General features: G+C 44.6%; 1 protein-coding gene across 1 annotated transcript in view; it reads left to right on the top strand.

The window, feature by feature from the left end:
• The window catches only part of LOC115474088 (polycystic kidney disease protein 1-like 1), a 151,787-nt gene that overhangs the window by 108,794 nt on the left and 20,801 nt on the right, over positions 1-22,192 (top strand). The window lies entirely within an intron of this gene.

Below are 22,192 nucleotides of genomic sequence, written 5' to 3'. Positions count from 1 at the left end.
GATGTTCACTGTTCTGGAAGATGCTTAGGTGACGGAACTGAATAAAATTTTAGTTTAAAGACTGATAGAGGGTTGGGCAGAGTTCAAACTGGAAGTGAAGAAGATTTGACCAGAGTCCTGAAATCTAGTCCCATATTCTACCCCTACCTCTTGCACTAACAAAGGATGCTGCTACTTTCCCTCAAGGACACTCCCTCACAGTGTTAGAGCCACTTTAAAACCCCATAATCCTGCCCAAGGGGGAAGTGACTCGAGAAGGGTGGAGCCAAGAGGGCATGGTCCAGGAAGTATAAAAGACCGGGTCAGAGCTAGGAGACCCAGAAGGAAGCAGCGATGCCCACCACAAATGTCTGCACCTGAAGCTGAGAAACTGTAACCCCTTACGTTCAGGTAGGCCAAGTTCAACTTGGATCACTTCAAAACATATAAACATTTCTACAGAATATCAAAATTAGTTCTACCAAAAATCTGTAGAATATGATATAAGTTGCTCATAGACTCTTTATACTCAAAACCTTTTGTCTAAAAACAAAAGGAGAAAAAGACCTCAAAAGACAAGAAGAAGAAAACAAGTGAGTTTTGGACAAAGTTTTGAATGAACTATACCATCTGTTTTTTAGTTTGTTGATAGATGTTTTGTGATATTAAGTGTGTTTACGTTTAGAGCGCTTCCATTATCTCCTTTGAAAAAGCTGGAGGGCGAAACAGGTCCCCGTCGGGATCTTTTAAGCTGGATTAAATGAGAAGCTAAATCGCAGTCTCTCTATATATATTTTGTTTTTTCTTATAAGTTTGCATCACTTCATTGTTCATATATATGTTTGAGCATAATATTATTTTTTGAACACAAAAAAGAACAAAAATATATTTTAGGAGGTTTTTGACCAATGACGTACTTTCAGCACATTGAGTGCTGAAAGCACATCAGTGACAAGTTCACTTTAGTACCTTGGTCTTTTGAGGTCTTTTCCTCCTTTTGCTTTTAGACAAAAAGTTTTGAGTATAAAGAGTCTATAGATTTTTTGGTACAAGTTCAACTTGGAACCTTGAAGAGTTTGACGTGGTTGGCAGCAGGCCAGCCTTGTGTACTCACTATAGACTGTACTGATAACTCTGGATCTAGGGAACAGTTGCTGCTTAGCTGAGACATTCATGTATGCTGTGGCCCTGCAGGAGTAGGCCACCCAAGGACACTGTTATGTTTACAGAACTAGCTTTGAGTATTTCTTCCTTCTTTTCTGTGAAGTGAACACGAGCCCTTACAAGACACCTTTAATAAATATTATTTGTTTGTCTTACTTTCTCCACGGCCCGCCCTAGCTCATGTTACCACACTACATGAGGTAAAAGTCTCATATGATTTTGAATTTTTCTTCATTTATTTATTTATTTGTTGTATTTGTATCCCACATTTTCTCACCTATTTGCAGGCTCAATGTGGCTTACAATATTCCGTTATGGCATTCGCCATTCCAGAGTCAAAGAAACAATTGGTGTTACATGAAATACAAGGATGACAATATCGAATTAGCTTACAAAGTTCCATTATGGCATTCGCTATTCTGGAGTAAGTGATGCATTAGGTGTTGCATGTAGTACATGAATAACAATACAGAATTAAGCATACGGGTATAGCGAGAGAGTGTTAAGAGTGTAGTTGAAGTGGTATTGTGTAATCATTAAGTTATTGCTGGTGTGGTATGCTATGTTGAATAGATAGGTCTTCAGAGATTTGCGGAAATTGATTGATTCGTAATTTGTTTTTAAGCTAAGTGGTAATGCATTCCACAGTTGCGTGCGCATGTAAGAAAAGCTGGATGCGTGTATTAGTCTGTGTTTTAGTCCTTTGCAGTTGGGGAAGTGTAGATTAAGGAATTTGCGGGCCGATTTTTTTAGCATTCCTGGGTGGCAAGTCAACAAGGTCTATCATGTAGGTCGGTGCATCTCCGTGAATGATTTTATGAACTAGAGTGCAGACCTTGAACACGATTCGTTCTTTAATTGGGAGCCAGTGTAGTTTTTCTCTTAGGGGTTTTGTGCTTTCGTATTTTGTTTTCCAAATATGAGTCTGGCTGCAGTGTTCTGGGCTGTCTGAAATTTTTTGAGAATGTACTCTTTACAGCCAGCATATAGTGCATTGCAGTAGTCTAGGTGACTCAGCACCATTGACTGCACCAAGTTACGGAAAATAGCCCTTGGGAAGAAAGGTTTTACTCTTTTAAGTTTCCACATTGAGTGGAACATCTTCTTGGCTGTATTCGTCACTTGATTTTCCAATGTGAGATTGCGATCGATGGTAACTCCAAGAATTTTCAAAGTGTCTGCAATGGGAAGGGAAAAGTTCGGTGTGGTTATAGTGGAGAATTTATTTGTATTATGTTGTGATGTAAATATAAGACATTGTGTTTGTTCTGCATTAAGTTTCAGCTGAAATGCATCTGCCCAAGAGTTCATGATTAGGAAGCTTTGGTTGATATCGTTGGTGATTTCCTTTATATCATGTTTGAACGAGATGTAAATTGTAAAGTCATCTGCGTATATGTATGGATTAAGGTTCTGATTGGATAGTAACTTGGCTAATGGTGTCATCATTAGGTTGAAGAGGGCTGGCGGGAGGGGGATCCTTGAGGAACTCCACATTCAGGTATCCAAGGGGTTGATGTAGTTGCGTTAACTGTTACTTGATATGATCTTGTGGTCAGGAAGCCTTTGAACCAGTTAAGGACATTACCTCCAATTCCGAAGTATTCTAGGATGTGTAGTAGTATTCCATGGTTAACCATGTCGAAGGCACTTGACGTGTCAAATTGTAAGAGGAGTATGTTGTTGCCAGTTGCGATTGCTTGTTTAAATTTAGTCAGGAGAGTAACTAGCACTGTTTCGGTACTGTGGTTGGACCGAAATCCTGATTGCGATTTGTGCAGTATTGAAAATTTATTTAAGTAGTTGGTGAGTTGTTTGGTCACCAAACTCTGCCTTCCGTTAATTTGGTTATCAGCAGGATAGATGCTACTGGGCGATAGTTGGTTATGTCACTCATGCTTTTCTTTGCGTCTTTAGGTAAGGGGGGTAAGTAAGATATTTCCTTTGTTTTTTGGGAAAAGTCCATTTTGTAACATATAGTTTAAATGCTTCATGAGGTCTGTTTTGAATTGGGAAGGGGCGGATTTTATGAGGTTATTAGGGCATATGTCTAGTTTGCAGTGTTAATTAGCGTAGGTGAAGCCTGGTTCCAGTCCCGTGTGTTCCTGTCCAGTGTGTTCCAGTCCAGTGCATACCTGTCCAGTGTGTTCTAGTCCAGTGCGTACCGGTCCAGTGTATTCCAGTCCAGGGTGTTCCAGTCCGGTGCGTACCAGTCCAGTGTGTTCCAGTCCAGTGCAGTGTGTTCCAGTCCAGTGTGTTCCAGTCCAGTGCGTTCCAGTCCGTGTGTTCCGGCTCGCTTGTCTGCGTCTGCAGTCCTTGCTTTTGCCGGTGTGCTAGCCCAGTGTTGGTTGGTGGGTTTTGCCTGCTGCTGCCGCTCCTCGTCAGCAGCCCAAGGGCTCATGATTGCTCCAGAGTCCGTGCCTGTGTGTTTTGAACCTGAGAACCTGACAATATGCAGATTTTTGCTCTTTGGAGATGTGGTGATTGACTGTAAGTATCCACCCAGCTAGCTTTAGTTATCAGTAGTCTCCAGGGGGAAGGTGAGTCAGACCAGTTTATCTGATAAAGTCTTTGCAGCTGTATATATATATATATATTTGTATTGATTCCAGCAAAATCAATAACTCTGACAATTAAACTTATATCATGCTACACATTAAGTTCTAAGTTCTGGAACAATGTAGAGTATAAAATCTAGAGTACTGAACTCATATCATGCTACAGCACTATACAATGATCTGACTACAAAGGGCCTGCACCAGCTCCAGCTGATTCAGAATGCAGCAGCAAGACTCATAGAAGGTTGCAAGCTATGTGACCACATCACACCATTTTTGCAAAAAACTTCATTGGCTACCAGTACATTACAGGACTAAATTTAAAACTCTATGTCTGATCTTCAAGGCCTTCAAAAGAAATGGCCCTGAGTGCCTGAAGAATAGGATGATCCTCCACACACTGCCAAGGACACTAAGGTCCTCTCAAGGACTATCACTAACCACACCCTCTCCAAAAGACTTTACACAATGTGATACCCGCAAGCGAGCCTTCTCCGGAGTAGCCCCCACACTCTGGAATGCACTGCCTGAAAGGCTGCACTTAACACAAGACTATCTCTACTTCAGGAAGCAGGTGAAAGCTTGGCTCTTCAACCAGGCCTTTAATGGAAGAAGTAACTTTAGTCTCACACACACAAGGAGTGACACGGGCTGCACATACTGCAGCAGGACATGTTTATCCACTCCTACCCTAGCTGAGATAATATTTAACCATCTCTCTGCCCTCATGTGCAACTTCCTTTAATTTAGTCACCTTACGTTCTAATTCTCTTATCTGTCTATATGTTCCATCTTTGCTTTACCCTTCTCTATCAATTAAAATGTTCTATTACGTATTGTGTTGACATTGTAAGTAGTATACTATGCCATACTTTGTATTGTCACTTGAATATTTTTACTGTTGTAATTGCCTGTTGCTCATGTTTGAGCTATTCTTACTGTACATCGCCTTGAGTGAATGCCTTCAAAAAGGCGATAAATAAATCCTAACAAATAAATAAAACATGAGCTTCAACACAGGAAGTGTTGAACAAAACACTTTTATTGGCACCAAACAAAGACCCAACATGGGGCCGTGTTTTGGCGGGAAAAACCCCACCTGCCTCAGGGATCAAAGATTACACTGCTGGTAGGACAAGTGATTTTGGCACCAAGGCATCTTTTGGTTAGCATTTTTCATCTGTGCGATCTTATCACATGTAATTACATTACGATAACTTCACTTCAGGCACCAAAACTCATTTGTCCTACCAGCAGTCTAATCTTTGACCCCTGAGGAAGGTGGGTTTTTCCCGCCGAAATGGCCCTATGTCAGGTCTTTGTTTGATGCCAATAAACGTATTTTGTTGAACACTCCCTATATTGAAGCTCATGTTGCATTCTCTACTCTTCTGTTTCCTTCAGTGTAGATGCCAGAGTAAGGCTTGGAACTCACTGAAAGCACCAGAATGAGGTTTGGAATACACCAAGAGAAGCTACTGGAGTTCCAGAATGAGGCTTAAAGTTTCCTGAGAGAGCTATTGGAGAACCAGAATGCACAGAGAGGCAGCCGAAGGGCTCATAGTTGGAAGATCTCAGTGGCACCCCCTGTCAAAAATTCCTGGCTACACCACTGCACCGGCTAATATTCTATAATACCTAGGTTCCATTATAGAATAGACTCCTTCCGCTCAGCCTCAGTTCTCCTAAATTAAGGTGCTCACTTGTAGAATTGCCACGACAAGGGGTAATTCTGTGAGAAGCTGCCAAGATTTAGGTGGCAGGAATGCACATGTTTGGTGGTATTCTAGCCATTTTTGTGCATGCCACCACTTACTAGAGTAAATGAACTGTTATGGAATACTGATTAGGGAAAAATATGCACAATGATTTCATGGTGCATACTTTGCCGGTGTGTGTGTGTATGGGCGGATCACTCAAATACATATCTAAATTATAGTATTGTCTACTTTATAGATGTTCAGGCTAACATCTAGATGTGAGCATTGATACCAGCCATAGTGCTTAAATAGTAGGTACATTTTCTGCCACTATGAATAATATTCTGTAAATTGAAGCAGGCACCTACTTTTCTTTATGAAATAGACTCGAAATAGGTGTCTGCTTACCCTCTTATTCAAGAAGCCCTGTTTATAACATTAGCCTCATTACACCTATGTTGAGCATAGTAACATAGTCTGCCCAACAAGATAAACTCATTTTACATGGTATGTGATACTTTATATGTATACCCATTCTCAGGGCACAGACCGTAGAAGTCTTCCCAGCACTGTTCTTGTGCTAAAGTTCTGAAGCTAACGTTGAATACCCTTAAACACTCCAGCCCATCGGGGAGGAAGTGACATCACGAGCTTGAATGGCTGCCTAGGTTCGTTGCTCCGACGAACCCCACTCCTTAATCAGCTATAGTAGCGATAATTCGCTCCTGCACAGAGCCTAATTTTACAGAGCAGTGTAGCACTTGTTGTGCTGAAGTGGTAGCGGACTCTTTGTGGGTATGGCGACCGCGAGGAAGGAGAGCGAACGCCATTCTGTAAAGCAAACGACCCGAACTCCGCGGTGCCATGTGCTCTCATCTGCCCCGCCTCACATTCAGACTCCGACTCGGCTCCATCAATGTCAGAAACGGGCACAGTCTCTGCTAAGCGGGGGCTTCGCAAAGATTTAACAAAGTGGTTGATGGATATCCAGACCGAGATTAAAAGCTCTAAAGATGAGATACTGGAGAAAATGGACGCCCTGAGAGTGAATTTGCATGAGTTGGGAGGCAGAGTAGAAGATCTTGAGGTCAGAGCGGATGAGCAAGAAGCAAAGCTTGGCGAAGCTGAGGCACGCTGCACGAAAGTGTTCGAATTATATACTGACTTGCAGTCTAAAGTCGACGATGTGGAAAATCGTGGACAACGAAATAATTTGAGATTTCGGGGAGTCCCGGAGGTGGGAGACAAGGAAGATGTCATCACGATTGTTAAAACACTGTGTGGCAAGTTGTTGGGAACTGAGGAGATTGCTACTGAAAGAGCCCATAGAGCACTGGGGAAAAAACTGGATAATAGACCCAGAGACATTGTTGTTTGCTTTACTACTTTTACTACAAGAGAGCAGCGTGCAAGGCAGATCCAGCACATTGATTACAACGAAGCTCAAGTGCGGGTGTATCAAGATTTGTCTGCGCATACCCTGTCCCTGTGGCGCGAGATGAAACCTGCCTTGGATATATTAATTAAGCACAAGATCGTGTATCACTGGGCATTTCCTTTTGCCCTTTGTTTTATGGCGGGAGGAAAAATGCATCAGATTTGCACATTGGCGGAGGTCTGGCAGATCGTGAACAGCGAGGGGTTGGCGACAACGGATGCTCCAACAGCTGACTTAGCGGCTGTAACGCGGGCTAAACTACAACAGTGGAAGCGAGCGCCGGGCAAATCCAAGAGTGCAAGATCTGCTCCTTGATTGGACTGTAGGCTTAAGGTGCTCTTATACTAGAGTTAAAACAGTGGACTTGGTTCTTTTGTGAGCACTGTACACTGTACTGCGTTCAGGTTTGCAGCATTACTATGTTATGTATTATTTGAGTTGTATGGAGCTAAGGGTGGTAGTGTTAGGGGGGGTAAGTGGAGTGAGTGTGTAAGGAAAATTGGTGGGAGTGATGGTTATGATAGATCTGCTTGTGGATGTAGGGGTAGGAGTGTGGGTTGTGGGGGGAGGAGATCGTGGGTAGTTGTATAGGTAAGTGGGGTCTTCTTTTCTCCGATTATACCTAGCTTAGGAACTATGTCCTTCGCTAGAGGTGGGATCTGGGGGGGAGGGGGATAGGGGGGAGGGAGAGGAACCTAGTAGGGGAGAGAGAATTATGGGTTGTTGGGCTCATGTTCTTCTGTGGGGGGGAGGGGGTATTTGGGATAGAGGTATTAATGGGGGGTAGGGGGGAGTTGGGGTTGGGAGGGTGGTAAGCTCCTTTCGTTAGTGATGTATTCTTACCAGAACATACCAAATGGCAAATTTTAAGATACTTACCTATAATGTAAAAGGGCTGAAATCTCCATATAAAAGACACGCACTGTTTCGTGAACTCCGCTTGTTGCACCCACAGGTGGTTTTCGTGCAGGAAATTCATTTCTTAAAAAAAACATGAGGGGTTGATATCCTCTAGACAATACCCGATGGTGTATTTTGCTTCAGATGTAAAGGGGGCTAAAAAACGAGGGGTGGCCATCATGTTTCATAAGAATGTACAGGTACAACTACTGCACTTGAGGAGAGATCCTGAGGGCCGATTCCTTTTTTTACATGTTCGGTTGGAGCAGGAGGAGTATACCTTGGTCAGTGTCTATGCTCCAAATGAGAGGCAGGAGAAATTTTATATCTACCTTCAAAGGGAGCTACAGAACTTTGCTCGGGACAAACTGCTGGTGGCAGGAGATTTTAATGCTACCATGCAGGCAGTGCTTGACAGATTTGCTTCTCCTGCTTCTCTTGATTATAAGATTTCTCAGGCTTTAAAGAACTTTGTGGATGCTATGAGTCTATATGATGGGTGGAGACTGGGACATCCAAGGGGAAGGGATTATACCTTCTACTCACATGTTCATCTCTCCTATTCTAGACTTGATTATGTGTTTCTTGACAAAACTTTGACAGACGGGGGGGGGGGGGGGGGTGACACTTTCATAGGTCATATTACTATATCTGACCATGCTCCGGTCTGGGCAATTCTTCCTTCTTTGAGGGAGGAAACTAGAGATTGCAGATGGACATTTAACAACTGTTTATTGCAGGACCCCGATACTGTGGCCAATTTTCTACCTGTTTTGAAGGAGTATTTTACAATCAACCTGGACTCTGGGCCGACGCTGGCTACTGTGTGGGATGCCTTTAAAGCAGTATCGAGAGGCTATTTTATTAAATGTGCTAGTCAGAAATCCAGGGTGCATAAAAAACGATTAATTCAATGTATGGAGAAAATAAGTGTCTTGGAGCTGGACTACAGGGCCTCTGGCTCGGTGTCCGCCTATCGAAAACTTCAAGCAGGGCGATTGGAGTTGAATGCACTGCATGACGAGAGTTTGAAATTTGTGAATGCACGTTTGAGGCAGGTGCATTATGAATGTTCTAATAAACCTGGGAGGGTGCTGGCTGCAAAACTCAGAAAGCTGAGAACAGATAGACAAATTTTGTGAGTGAAGGATGATGGGGGAGCCATGATGCATAGCTCTGCTCGGATCAGGGAGCGGTTTGCTAAATTTTATGAGACACTCTACAGGGAAGATGCCACTGTACAGACTGGGGAAATTGATAACTATTTGAAAGAATGGGAACTGGCTGTTTTATCTGCAATACAGAGATCAGAGCTGGAAGCTCCGGTGACGGTAGATGAAGTGTTGCAGGTTATCAAAGCATTGCTGACGGGGAAGGTGCCGGGTTTAGACGGCTTTACAAATGAGTTTTTTAAGACCTTCGCGGATGTGCTGGCACCATATTTGAAGTTGGTTATTAATTCTGTAAGAGATGGAGCATCTTTCCCTCGGTCAATGATGGAAGCCTGGGTGGCGGTAATTCCAAAGCCCGATAAGGACAGAACTGAATGTGCTTCCTATCGCCCTATTTCTATATTGAATACTGACATTAAAATTCTGGCTAAGGTGCTGGCCAATCGTCTGGGAAAGGTTCTTCCTGATTTAATCCACCCTGATCAGGTTGGTTTTGTCCCACAGAGGCAAGCAATGGATAATATACGGAGAACTATAGACCTGCTTTATGCTGCTCAAAGGAAGGCCTGTCCAATGGTGTTATTAGGATTGGATGCTGAAAAGGCCTTCGATCGGGTTCACTGGGGGTACTTGGATAACGTCTTACATAGATTTGGGATAGGCCCACTTTATCGGACCTGGATTCAAGCGTTATATACCTCGCCGCAGGCCTGTGTTAGAATCAATGGTGGGCTTTCTGGTGCGTTTTTCTTGGGACGAGGCACTAGACAGGGTTGTCCGCTTTCACCCCTGTTGTTCGCTCTAGCTATGGAACCGTTAGCTGCTGCTATATGAGAAAATGTGGACATTAGCAGGATAAGAGTGGGATCACATGAGCATAAAATCGTATTATTTGCGGATGATGTGCTTCTGTCCTTGACCAAGCCCTTGATTTCGTTACCCAATTTGATGAAGGAAATAGAGCAATACTCTCGGGTATCTGGCTATAAGCTGAATGCCACTGAGTCCATGGGGTTAGCGGTGGGACTTCCTCTACAGATGAGGGAGGTGCTGAATACCTCTTTTGCCTTTAAATGGTCGGACAGAGATATACAATATTTAGGGATTTGGATTCCTGGAGATTTGTCTGAGTTATTTGCTGTTAATTACCCGGTTCTTCAGAAGATTTTACAAAGAGACTTGGACAGATGGACGACCATGGGCTTGTCCTGGTTGGGCCGGATAGCAGCAATTAAAATGAATATTTTACCTCGCTTATTGTACTTATTTCAGGTTTTACCACTGCAGGTCCTTTTTGTCCAGTTTACAGGATATGTTGATCCGCTTCACGTGGAATCAGAAGAGACCGCGTTTACCACGGGCCTTATTATATAAAAGTACGTGGGCTGGAGGGCTGGGGGTACCTAATTTGTATTGGTACTATTGTGCTGCACAGGTTAGATCAGCTGTTGAATGGTTTCGGAGAGAGGACCATAAATTGTGGGTACATATAGGACAGTCTTTGGTGGGTACTCGTAAATTAGGACATTTAATGTGGCTTAAGGATAAATATAGAGGACAGGTTGATCGTTTTCCCCCAGTTGTGCAGTCCAGGCCACCTTTTATTATTGGGATCTTATGTTTCCAGAGCGCCGTCCTCTTGTTTCGGGATTGGCACCAATAGTGGATAATCCTCTGTTTGAGCCGGGTGTGGGGAATACAGTGGGGGAAATAAGTATTTGATCCCTTGCTGATTTTGTAAGTTTGCCCACTGACAAAGACATGAGCAGCCCATAATTGAAGGGTAGGTTATTGGTAACAGTGAGAGATAGCACATCACAAATTAAATCCGGAAAATCACATTTTGGAAAGTATATGAATTTATTTGCATTCTGCAGAGGGAAATAAGTATTTGATCCCTCTGGCAAACAAGACCTAATACTTGGTGGCAAAACCCTTGTTGGCAAGCACAGCGGTCAGACGTCTTCTGTAGTTGATGATGAGGTTTGCACACATGTCAGGAGGAATTTTGGTCCACTCCTCTTTGCAGATCATCTCTAAATCATTAAGAGTTCTGGGCTGTCGCTTGGCAACTCGCAGCTTCAGCTCCCTCCATAAGTTTTCAATGGGATTAAGGTCTGGTGACTGGCTAGGCCACTCCATGACCCTAATGTGCTTCTTCCTGAGCCACTCCTTTGTTGCCTTGGCTGTATGTTTGGGTCATTGTCGTGCTGGAAGACCCAGCCACGACCCATTTTTAAGGCCCTGGCGGAGGGAAGGAGGTTGTCACTCAGAATTGTACGGTACATGGCCCCATCCATTCTCCCATTGATGCGGTGAAGTAGTCCTGTGCCCTTAGCAGAGAAACACCCCCAAAACATAACATTTCCACCTCCATGCTTGACAGTGGGGACGGTGTTCTTTGGGTCATAGGCAGCATTTCTCTTCCTCCAAACACGGCGAGTTGAGTTCATGCCAAAGAGCTCAATTTTTGTCTCATCTGACCACAGCACCTTCTCCCAATCACTCTCGGCATCATCCAGGTGTTCACTGGCAAACTTCAGACGGGCCGTCACATGTGCCTTCCGGAGCAGGGGGACCTTGCGGGCACTGCAGGATTGCAATCCGTTATGTCGTAATGTGTTACCAATGGTTTTCGTGGTGACAGTGGTCCCAGCTGCCTTGAGATCATTGACAAGTTCCCCCCTTGTAGTTGTAGGCTGATTTCTAACCTTCCTCATGATCAAGGATACCCCACGAGGTGAGATTTTGCGTGGAGCCCCAGATCTTTGTCGATTGACAGTCATTTTGTACTTCTTCCATTTTCTTACTATGGCACCAACAGTTGTCTCCTTCTCGCCCAGCGTCTTACTGATGGTTTTGTAGCCCATTCCAGCCTTGTGCAGGTGTATGATCTTGTCCCTGACATCCTTAGACAGCTCCTTGCTCTTGGCCATTTTGTAGAGGTTAGAGTCTGACTGATTCACTGAGTCTGTGGACAGGTGTCTTTCATACAGGTGACCATTGCCGACAGCTGTCTGTCATGCAGGTAACGAGTTGATTTGGAGCATCTACCTGGTCTGTAGGGGCCAGATCTCTTACTGGTTGGTGGGGGATCAAATACTTATTTCCCTCTGCAGAATGCAAATAAATTCATATACTTTCCACAATGTGATTTTCCGGATTTAATTTGTGATGTGCTATCTCTCACTGTTACCAATAACCTACCCTTCAATTATGGGCTGCTCATATCTTTGTCAGTGGGCAAACTTACAAAATCAGCAAGGGATCAAATACTTATTTCCCCCACTGTATACCTTTTTGTAGGTGGGCGGAAACTGGTTTGGACATGCTAGGGCAGCTGCATGTCGGAGAGGACTTGATCCCTTTTGAGACATTAATGGAAGATTACAGTATAGGCTTAAATCTAGTGATCAGTACGGTTACCTGCAGCTGCAGCATTTCCTGAAGGGGCCTGCGTATGTAGAGTGTGTAAGGAGGGAGGTACATCCGCTGGAAGAAATATGTGTGGACCCCAGGAGTACACGAGGGATGATTACTTACTTGTATAGAGTGTTGGCGGCACAACAAAAACCTTCTTTAGTGCATAGGAGGAAGTGGGAGCAGGAACTAAATTTTGTCCTCTCTGATGAGGAGTGGTTGAAATTAGAGAACAGGATATTGCGATCCTCATTAGCGGTGGCTATGAAAGAAAATGCCATTAAAGTTTTTTACAGGTGGTATCTTACTCCGGCCCGTTTGAACCACATGTTTACTACAGTGTCAAAGGACTGCTGGAGGCAATGTGGTGATGTGGGGACCATGGGACACATTTGGTGGTCCTGTCCTAAAGCAAAGGCCTATTGGAAAGGAGTGCAGTCACGACTTCAGGTGTGGGTGGGAAAATCTGTGCGGTGGCATCCCTTGGTCTTTTTACTTGGGCAGAGGCTGGAGGGTCTATCACATCATCAGTGGTTTTTGGTGAGGGGGGCCTTACATGCAGCTCGAATTAATTTGGCTGAAAATTGGAAGTCGCCCTTGGTCCCCTCTCTAATAGGTTGGATTACAAAGGTGCGCTATATCTGTGAGATGGAGAGATTAGCGGCAGTTAAAAGGAGAAATTTGCCAAAATGGGAGAGGATTTGGACACCCTTTTTGAATGTATGTTCTGGCTGATTGGTATTTGGTTGAGTGACGGAGGGAGCAAATGGGGTGGGTTAAGGGGGGGTATGGGGGGGTTATGAGAGTTTAGGAAGGATAGGTGGGTTTGGGTCTGGGGGGAAAGTATCTTTATAAAAATGAAAAAACCTTGAAGTCAAGTTGATAGTTGTTATAGATTTGACAAGTGTTACGTACCCTATACTTTGCTTGCTTAGTATTCTGTGTTAGTTATAATATATTTGGTTCAATTTTGCATTGTACTGAACTGACTGTGCTCTATTTTGTGTCAACAATGCTTAATAAAGACATCTATAAATTTAAAAAAAAACACTCTGTCAGGTTCTCAGGTTCAGAGCCCGCGGGGCCGGGCTCTGGAGCAAACGTGAGCCCTTGGGCTGCTGCCAAGGAGCGACAGCAGCAGGCAAAACCCACCAACCAACACTGGGTAAGCACACCGGCAGGGACTGCAGGCACTGCCCAGCGAACCGGAACACATGGACTGGAATCCCCCGGACTGGAGGACACAGAACTGGAACACTGGACTGCAATCCCCCGGACTGGAGGACACAGGACTGGAACACACACCGGACCGGAACACACTGGACTGTAGCACACTGGACTGGTCCGCACAGCTTCACCTGCGCTTAGCTACTAAGCCCCCCAGGAGTTGAGCTCCTGGGTTCGAGTAGCCGGCAGGACTTACTGGATACCGGATGACACAGGGACCAGGACTGGAAACAGAAGTGTTCCTAAACCTAAACTGATCTACGTGCTCCCAAGCCCTAAACCAGCAGGAGTGTTCCTAATAGGAAACTGACAAAAGGACTTCCTAAGCCCTATACTAAACAGGAGCTCCTAAGCCCTGCTCAAGAAAGGGACTTCCTAAGCCCTAAACTAACAGAGCAGGGAACTAAACACAAAGCTAACACAGGTGCTACTAAGCACCAAGCTACAAGTAGAGCTCTACACTAATAAGCTAAACACAAATCTACCAAGCTACCTAAGCACTGCTCTAGCAAGCTAGATACAACTAACAAGGTGCTTCCTAAGCACTACTCTGGCAAGCAACCAGAAGAGCTCCTAGCACTAAAAGGGAAGACAGGGGAGCCACAAGGAAAAAGCAGGGAAGCTAACACATAAGCCAAAAGTGCTTCTAAAGCACCAAACACCAACAGCAAAGACTGCAATGCTCCCAATAGCACAAACACCAGAAGTACTTCTAACAGCAAACTCTGCAGTGTTCCTAACAACACCAAACCCTGAAGTACTTCTATCAACAACAGAGCTTCCAAAGCCCTACACACAGCAATGCTTCCAAAACCAAGAGGGAAAAGCAGGGGAACCATAAGGGAAAAGCAGGAAAGCTAAACACACAGTCACCAGCGCACACTGCACTAACACTAACCTGGCCCTTAGCAAAAGCAAGCAGGGAAACTAGACACAAAGTCAGAAGTGCACTCTGCACCACCCTACCTAAAGCAAAACCACTGTTGCAAAGGCTCTGAAGGAAACAACACCACTTCCTTATCAAGGCCCTCCCTGATGATGTCACACTCCCTAGACCTAGGCAAAAGCACACTGACCCAGAGAGGCCCAACCCACACCAATGCAACACCGTGAAGCACTTGAAGCCAGTACACCCAAAGAGAGGTAGAGCTAACTCAGTCCACCCACACAGCTGTAGTAAAGTAAAACAATTAACCCCATGTTGCTGGAAGCTGCCAGCACAGAGAGACAGAGCCAGCTCAGAAAGGACAGAGAAAAGAAACAGAAGCCAGCTAAGAAGCTGACCCCCAGGAAAGAGGTAAGTTTGAGAGGGGTTCAGACCCCGATCAAAACACACTCCAGCCCATCCATTTCTATTCAGTTACGATCAGGCCGTAGACCGTAGAAGTCTACCCAGCACTGGTTTTGCTTCCCAGTTACCGGCGTTGCCACCCAATCTCCGCTAAGATTCCGTAGATTCATCCTTCTAAACAGGATTCCTTTGTGTTTATCCCATGCATGTTTGAATTCCATTACCGTTTTCATGTCCACCACCTCCCATGGGAGGGCATTCCACGTATCTACCACCCTTTCCGTGAAAAAATACTTCCTGATATTACTCCTGAGTCTGCCCCCTTTCTACCTCAATTCATGTCCTCTAGTTCTACCACCTTCCTGTCTCTGGAAAAGGTTTGTTTGCAGATTAATACCTTTCAAATATTTGAACATCTGTATCATGTCACCCCTGTTTCTCCTTTCCTCCAAGGTATACATGTTCAGGTCGGCAAGTCTCTCCTTGTATGGTTTGCAATGCAAATCCCATACTATTTTTGTAGCTTTTCTTTGCACCGCTTCCAGTCTTTTTACATCTTTAGCAAGATAAGGCCTCCAAAACTGAACACAATACTCCAAGTGGGGCCTCACCAACGACTGGTAGAGGGGCATCAACACCTCCTTTCTTTTGCTGGTTATACCCCTCTTTATGCAGCCTAGCATCCTTCTGGCCACAGCCGTCACCTTGTCACATTGTTTCTTCACCTTCATATCCCCTGACACCAACACCCCAAATTCTCTCTCCTGAGTCGAGCTTACTAATCTCTCCCCTCCTATTCAGTATCTCTCTTTTGGGTTTCTACACCCCAAGTGCATCACTCTGCATTTCTTGGCATTAAATTTTAACTTAATACTTTAACTTGGATAAGCAAAATGCCGGTATGTTATTTCAACCGCTATTATTTAATCCAAAAAAATATTTTTAAATGTGTTTTAAATGTGCTCAGTTCTTACCCATTCCAACCATTATATCCCTAAGAGGAATATGTGGTAGTGTCACAGATGGAACCATCATCGCACATTAGATGTACTGCCTCCTTATAGTGTATGTACATACATCAGAGCCAACCAAAAAATTTTTGGCATATAAATCTTATTGGATTATAACATTTAAATATCTAAGTATTACAGTTGAAAATTCTTAAACATAAATGTATACATATTTTGCTGCATTCAACTAAGCAGAAAAACAAAGCTACATATGTATCATAATGCAGGTACTGCTGGTGTTAAATTTCATAAAGTAAACCATAGGATGATAATGATTAGTGTCACAGGTCTTTGAGTCCCCACATATCCAAAGACTACGTGAAGTGATACTAGACTTTAACATATACCATAATATAGTCACTTCCCTTGAGGATATACCATGCTCGTGCTTGTGCTTCATAAAAACCACTCATAATCCATTCATCCTGATCATTCTTGCCAACTCAGTGAAAATTCCCTTTAACTCTGGCCGAGTTTCACATGTCTTCGTCAGAAAGGGAAACTACAAACAAAAATAGTCTAATTAAAAAGCAGCACTTCCACACGTGCTGGAGTATACCTTAGCAATAAATCTACAAAACTAGATATTCTAAAGTCAAATTACTCACGAAACAATACTATAAACCAATAACGGACACCAAACCCCGAGTGGGTTCGCATCTGGGATCCTCCTTCACACAGGACAGAGCGTGTGACGTCATGCTCCCGCGCTCTTTAAATACCCATATGAACTTTTAACTGCCAGACCCTTGACCATTCTTCTAACTTTTGGAGATCCCTTCTCATTGTTTCTACTCCCTCGAGGGTATTCACTCTATATGGCTATCTTCGTGTAATCCACGAATAGGCAAACCTTTCCTGCCAACCCTTCAGCAATATCTCTCACAAATATATTAAACAGAATAGGCCCCAGCATTGACCCCTGAGGAACTCCACTGCTCACCTTCCTTTCCTCCAAGCGGATTCCATTTACCGCCACCTTCTGCACCTGTCGGTCAACCAGTTTCCTATCCAGTTCACCACTTTCGGTCCTAAGTTCTACCCTTTCAGCTTATTCACGAGTCTTCTGTGGGGGTTACAGGACCCAAGGCAAAATGGAAAATCCTGCCAAAAGAATCTTATTAACTTCTTTGACTGGGTGACCAAAGAACTGGATGAAGGAAGTGCGCACGATGTAATCTACTTGGATTTCAGCAAAGCCTTTGATACGGTTATCAAAGGCTTTGCTGAAATCCAAGTAGATTACATCGTGCGCACTTCCTTCATCCAGTTCTTTGGTCACCCAGTCAAAGAAGTTAATAAGATTCTTTTGGCAGGATTTTCCATTGGGTCCTGTAACCCGTTGGTTTCTAGAAAGTTAACTGTCCTTTCTTTCAGCAGCAACATGAGACTTACCGGTCTGTAGTTTGCCACTTATTTTTTATTTTTGTTACATTTGTACCCCACGCTTTCCCACTCATGGCAGGCTCAATGCGGCAGGCAATGGAGGGTTAAGTGACTTGCCCAGAGTCACAAGGAGCTGCCTGTGCCAGGAATCGAACTCAGTTCCCCAGGACCAAAGTCCACCACCCTAACCACTAGGCCACTCCTCCTTCCCTGTCTCCACTTTTTGAAGTGGGACCACATCTGCTGATCTCCAATCTTGCAGAACCTCTCCTGTCTCTAAAGATCTATTAAATAAATCTTTAAGAGGTCTCACCAGGACCACTCTGAGCTCCCTCAGTATCCCGCAAAGGTTGGACGCAGGAAGTTGCAGAGTAGGCAGGACGTGCCTGAGAAGAGACCCTGATGACGCGCACTGGCAGAAGGCTGGCTGTGGGAATCGCTGGTGCTGGAGGGAGAACGGCACTTCAGGTCAGTAAAAATGACCAGAACTGACCATGTGCAGGGGGCTGTCGCTGGGGGGGGGGGGGTAGCAGATGGAGAGGAAATGCAGCGGCTGTGGCGGCAGCGGGTGGTGGGGGGGTAGCGGGTGGAGAGGAAATGCAAGGCCTGTGCCCACCCAGTCCACCTCCAGGCCCTCTAGGCGCTTCAGGGCAGTAAAAGTGAGCAGACCACGTGGACGGGGAGAGCGGGCAGAAGAGGCTGGGCGGGCCTGGAGCAAAAGTGGCTGGGCCTGGGCCCGTCCAGGCCCACCCGTGGCTACGCCCCTGCCGTAAACGGCGCAGTATCCACTCCATTCCCAGATATTCTCTCAGTAGCCAACCGATGTCCTTCTCAAGGATTTTCCTCTGTGAACAGCGAAGAGAGTAATTGTTTAGCATGTTCGCTTTATCCTCCTCACTCTCCACATAGCCATTCTCATTAACTTTCAGTCTTGCAACTCCATTCCTATCTTTTCTCCTTTCTCCAGTATATCTGAAAAAGGTCTTGTCACCTCTCTTTATATCTTTCACTAGCCGTATTTCCCTCTTCGGTTCTTTGAGTTTAATTCGATAATCTTTTCCGTGATCCTCTCGTTACGTTCTTTTGTATTTCTTGAACAAAGCCTCGTTTGCACTTATTTGTTCAGCTAAGTACATAAGAATTGCCACACTGGGATAAACCAAAGGTCCATCAAGCCCAGCATCCTGTTTACAACAGTGGCCAATCCAGGGCACAAATACCTGGCAAGATCCCAAAAAAGTTCAATACATTTTATGCTGCTTATTCCAGAAATAAGCAGTGGATATTCCCCAAGTCATTTTATATATTTAAACTCCTTTTTTATTGATGGCATACAATACATGACATTACAATTTAAATGTTTCTATTACCGTTTCACAGACACCAACAATCAATTTTCAAAATTTTCACCCCTTCCTATCATCCCCAACTTCTACATCTCTACCTAGCTTCTTAAACAACAGTATTTCCCTTTCCTCCTCCCATCCCTCCAACTTCCCTTAACTAATCCCTTTCTTTCCTTCCCCCTCCCCCCATGTCCATATTCCTTCTGTCTTTATTCACTCAGTTCTTACAGATTTAACAAATAACTACGTGCTGCTGGGGTCAATGTGTTCCAAAAGGGGGTCCATTGAGCTTGAAACTGCTTCCCCTTCTCTGAGTCCATATCTTTAATACCTATTCGCTCCATACATAATCAGTGCTTTTTTTGTAGAAAAAAAGGTGCCGGTACTCATTATGGGCAGAGTCACCACATATGGCTCCACCCCTATGATAGCCACACCCCTTATACCAGCCATGGCGCATATAAACAGACATCATTGAAAATATACTGGTATAGTAGAAAAACAATAACTTGTGATTTTTTTTTTCATTATAAATCATTTCTGTAAGATGTTACAGCTCCAGTATACCCAGTGCAAAATAAGACAGCAGATGTAAATTCTCAAATTGGACAAATTCCAAACACTAAAATGAAAATAAAATGATTTTTTCTACCTTTGTTGTCTGGTGACTGTTTTCTATCCATACTGATCCAAGTGTCTGATTCTGCTGCTCTCTATCTGTTCTCTTAACTCCATTTCCAGGGCTTCCTTTCCATTTATTTTTTTACTTTCCTCCTTTATTCTTCCATGTACAGCATTTCGCCTCTCTCCCCGCCAACCCCTCCATCCATCCATGTCCAGCAATTCTCCTCTATCTCCTGTTCTCCTTTCCATCCATTTCCAGCATTTCCCTTTCCTCCCCTGCCATCTCATCCATGTGCATCTCCTTCCTATCTTACCTTCCCTCCATCCATGTCCAGCATGTCTCCTCTCTCTCCTGCCATCCATGTCCAGCGATTCTTCTCTTCCCCCGCCATCCATGTCCAACGATTCTCTGTTCCCTGCCCTCCCCTCCCCTCTTAGCCATGTCCAGCAATTCTCCGTTCCCTGCCCTCCCCTCCCCTCCCAGCAATGTCCGCCACCAATTCTCCGTTCCCTGCCCTCCCCTCCCAGCAATGTCCACCACCAATTCTCCGTTCCCTCCCCTCCCCTCCCAGCAATGTCCACCACCAATTCTCCGTTCCCTCCCCTCCCCTCAATGAACAGCAATTCTCTGTTCCCTCCCCTCCCAGCCATGTCCAGCAATTCTCCGTTCCCTGCCCTCCCCTCCCCTCCCAGCAATGTCCACCACCAATTCTCCGTTCCCTCCCCTCCCAGCAATGTCCACCACCAATTCTCCGTTCTCTGTCCTCCCCTCCCCTCCCCTCCCAGCAATGTCCACCACCAATTCTCCGTTCCCTCCCCTCCCAGTAATATCCAGCAATTCTCTGTTCCCTCCCCTCCCAGCCATGTCCAGCAATTCTCCGTTCCCTGCCCTCCCCTCCCCTCCCACCAATGTCCACCACCAATTCTCCGTTCCCTCCCCTCCCCTCCCAGCAATGTCCACCACCAATTCTCCGTTCCCTCCCCTCCCCTCCCAGCAATGTCCACCACCAATTCTCTGTTCCCTGTCCTCTCCTCTCCCATATCCAGCAATTCTTGGACCTTTTTTTGCCCCTCCCCCCCCGGCGACATTCCTGGCGAGTCCTGACCTTACTTTTTTTTTTTTAAGACTCAGAACGCGCGAACGATGCAGCCGAGAGCGATTGAAAGAGGCTGTCTGGCGTCTGCGTCGGAGCTTCCCTCACCCTCTGCGAGTCCTGCCTATGCGGGAACAGGAAGTTGTAACAACGAAGGCGGGACTCGCAGAGGGTGAGGGAAGCTCCGACGCAGACGCCAGACAGCCTCTTTCAATCGCTGCCGGCTGCATAGTTCGCGCATTCTGAGTCTTTAAAAAAAAAAGTAAGTGCAGGACTCGCCCGGAGTGTTGCCGGGGGGGGGGGGGGCAAAAAAAAAAGGTGCCGGTACACCGTACCGTTGCGTACCGGCACGAAAAAAAGCACTGTACGTAATAACCATAACATTTTCATGCACCACTGCTGGATCGTTGGGGTTTTAGGGGTCAGCCATTCTGTCAGTATAACTTGTTTGCTCATTATTGTGGCATATTTTACAAATGTGGTAAATCCTTTTGTTTTACTGCGTCCTAAGTCTGGGTTTCCTAGCAATAATGCCGGATTGTATCTCCATTTTTGATTCCAAAGTCCATTTACATATTTTATAATGTCATTCCAAAATTTTTGTATTTTTTCTACATGTCCAGAACATATGACCTAGGCTAGCACCCTCTGCCCCGCACTTAGGGCACTCCCCCCATGGAGACAGTCCCATGTAGAATGCTCGCCTAGGGGGAATGTGCAGCCTAAGTGCAAATTTATATTGTAATTCCCAATGTGTTGCTTGGATAGTTGTCTTCCTGAGCGAGAGGACATGGGTCTTTATCTGTTCTGCTTTTATTTCCACTTTAAGGTCTTCCGTCCACTTTCTGGACAAATCTTGATATTCCAGTTCTCTAACATGGTCTTTTATATGGTGATGATAATAAGAGAGTGGCACCTTCTTTTGCGATTCTACTGAAAATGCATCAGATAACTCCTCCTGTACATCTTCTGTAAGTGAGTCCCAAGGCAGAGAGTGTACATAATGTTTAAGCTGTGTATAGAAAAATTGATCTTTCTCCAGCACCCCGAATTTTGCCTGTAAGTCAGAAAACTGTTTCATGTGCCCATCTCTCGTTACCACCTGCAGTAGGTATTTGATTCCGCACCTTTCCCATCTTTGAAACATGCCATACAACTTTCCCGGTACAAAGGCCGGATGATCACATATAGACAAATAAGGTGTCACTTTTGATGTAAACTGGTGCAAAAGGCAGATCCACTTCCACACTGCTTTTGCAAACGCCATAATTTTTTTTTTTACACATAAGGAATGGGTACTTCATTAGTATGTAAATATGTACTAAAATGTACTCCTTTCATGATAGTCATTTCAATGGCAGTGGCCGAGAATTCTTCCGTGTTACGGAACCAGTCATTTATATTTCTCATGCCACTAGCAATATTTAAGTACTTTATATTCAGAAGTCCCAAGCCTCCATATTGTACTGGAATACATAACGTTGCTATGGGCAGCCAGGCCCTGCGTCCCCTCCACAAAAACCTTTGTATCATAGCATTTAATTTTCGTTCATCTCTTCTTGCTAAATTAATCGGTAACATTTGCATTATATATAACCATCTAGGTACAATCATCATATTAAACAATGCTATTCTTCCTAATAATGATATTGGCAGTTTTACCCATGCCTTCAAGCTCACCTTGGTTTCTCGCAGTAATCTTTGCACATTAATTTCGTATATTGTATCCAAGGTAGCTGGAATCTCAACTCCCAGGTATTTTAATTGATCTGGTGCCCACTTAAATGGAACCCATTGTTTCCAATCCCTTGTATCTCCCCAAGTCATTTTAATAATGGTCTCTAGACTTTTCTTTAGGAAGCCATCCAAACCTTTTTAAATCT

The sequence above is a fragment of the Microcaecilia unicolor genome, chromosome 1, assembly GCF_901765095.1.
Source record: "Microcaecilia unicolor chromosome 1, aMicUni1.1, whole genome shotgun sequence".
Classification (NCBI taxonomy): domain Eukaryota; kingdom Metazoa; phylum Chordata; class Amphibia; order Gymnophiona; family Siphonopidae; genus Microcaecilia; species Microcaecilia unicolor.
Note: the sequence above shows the minus strand (reverse complement) of the source record. Positions and strands in the feature narration are given on the sequence as shown.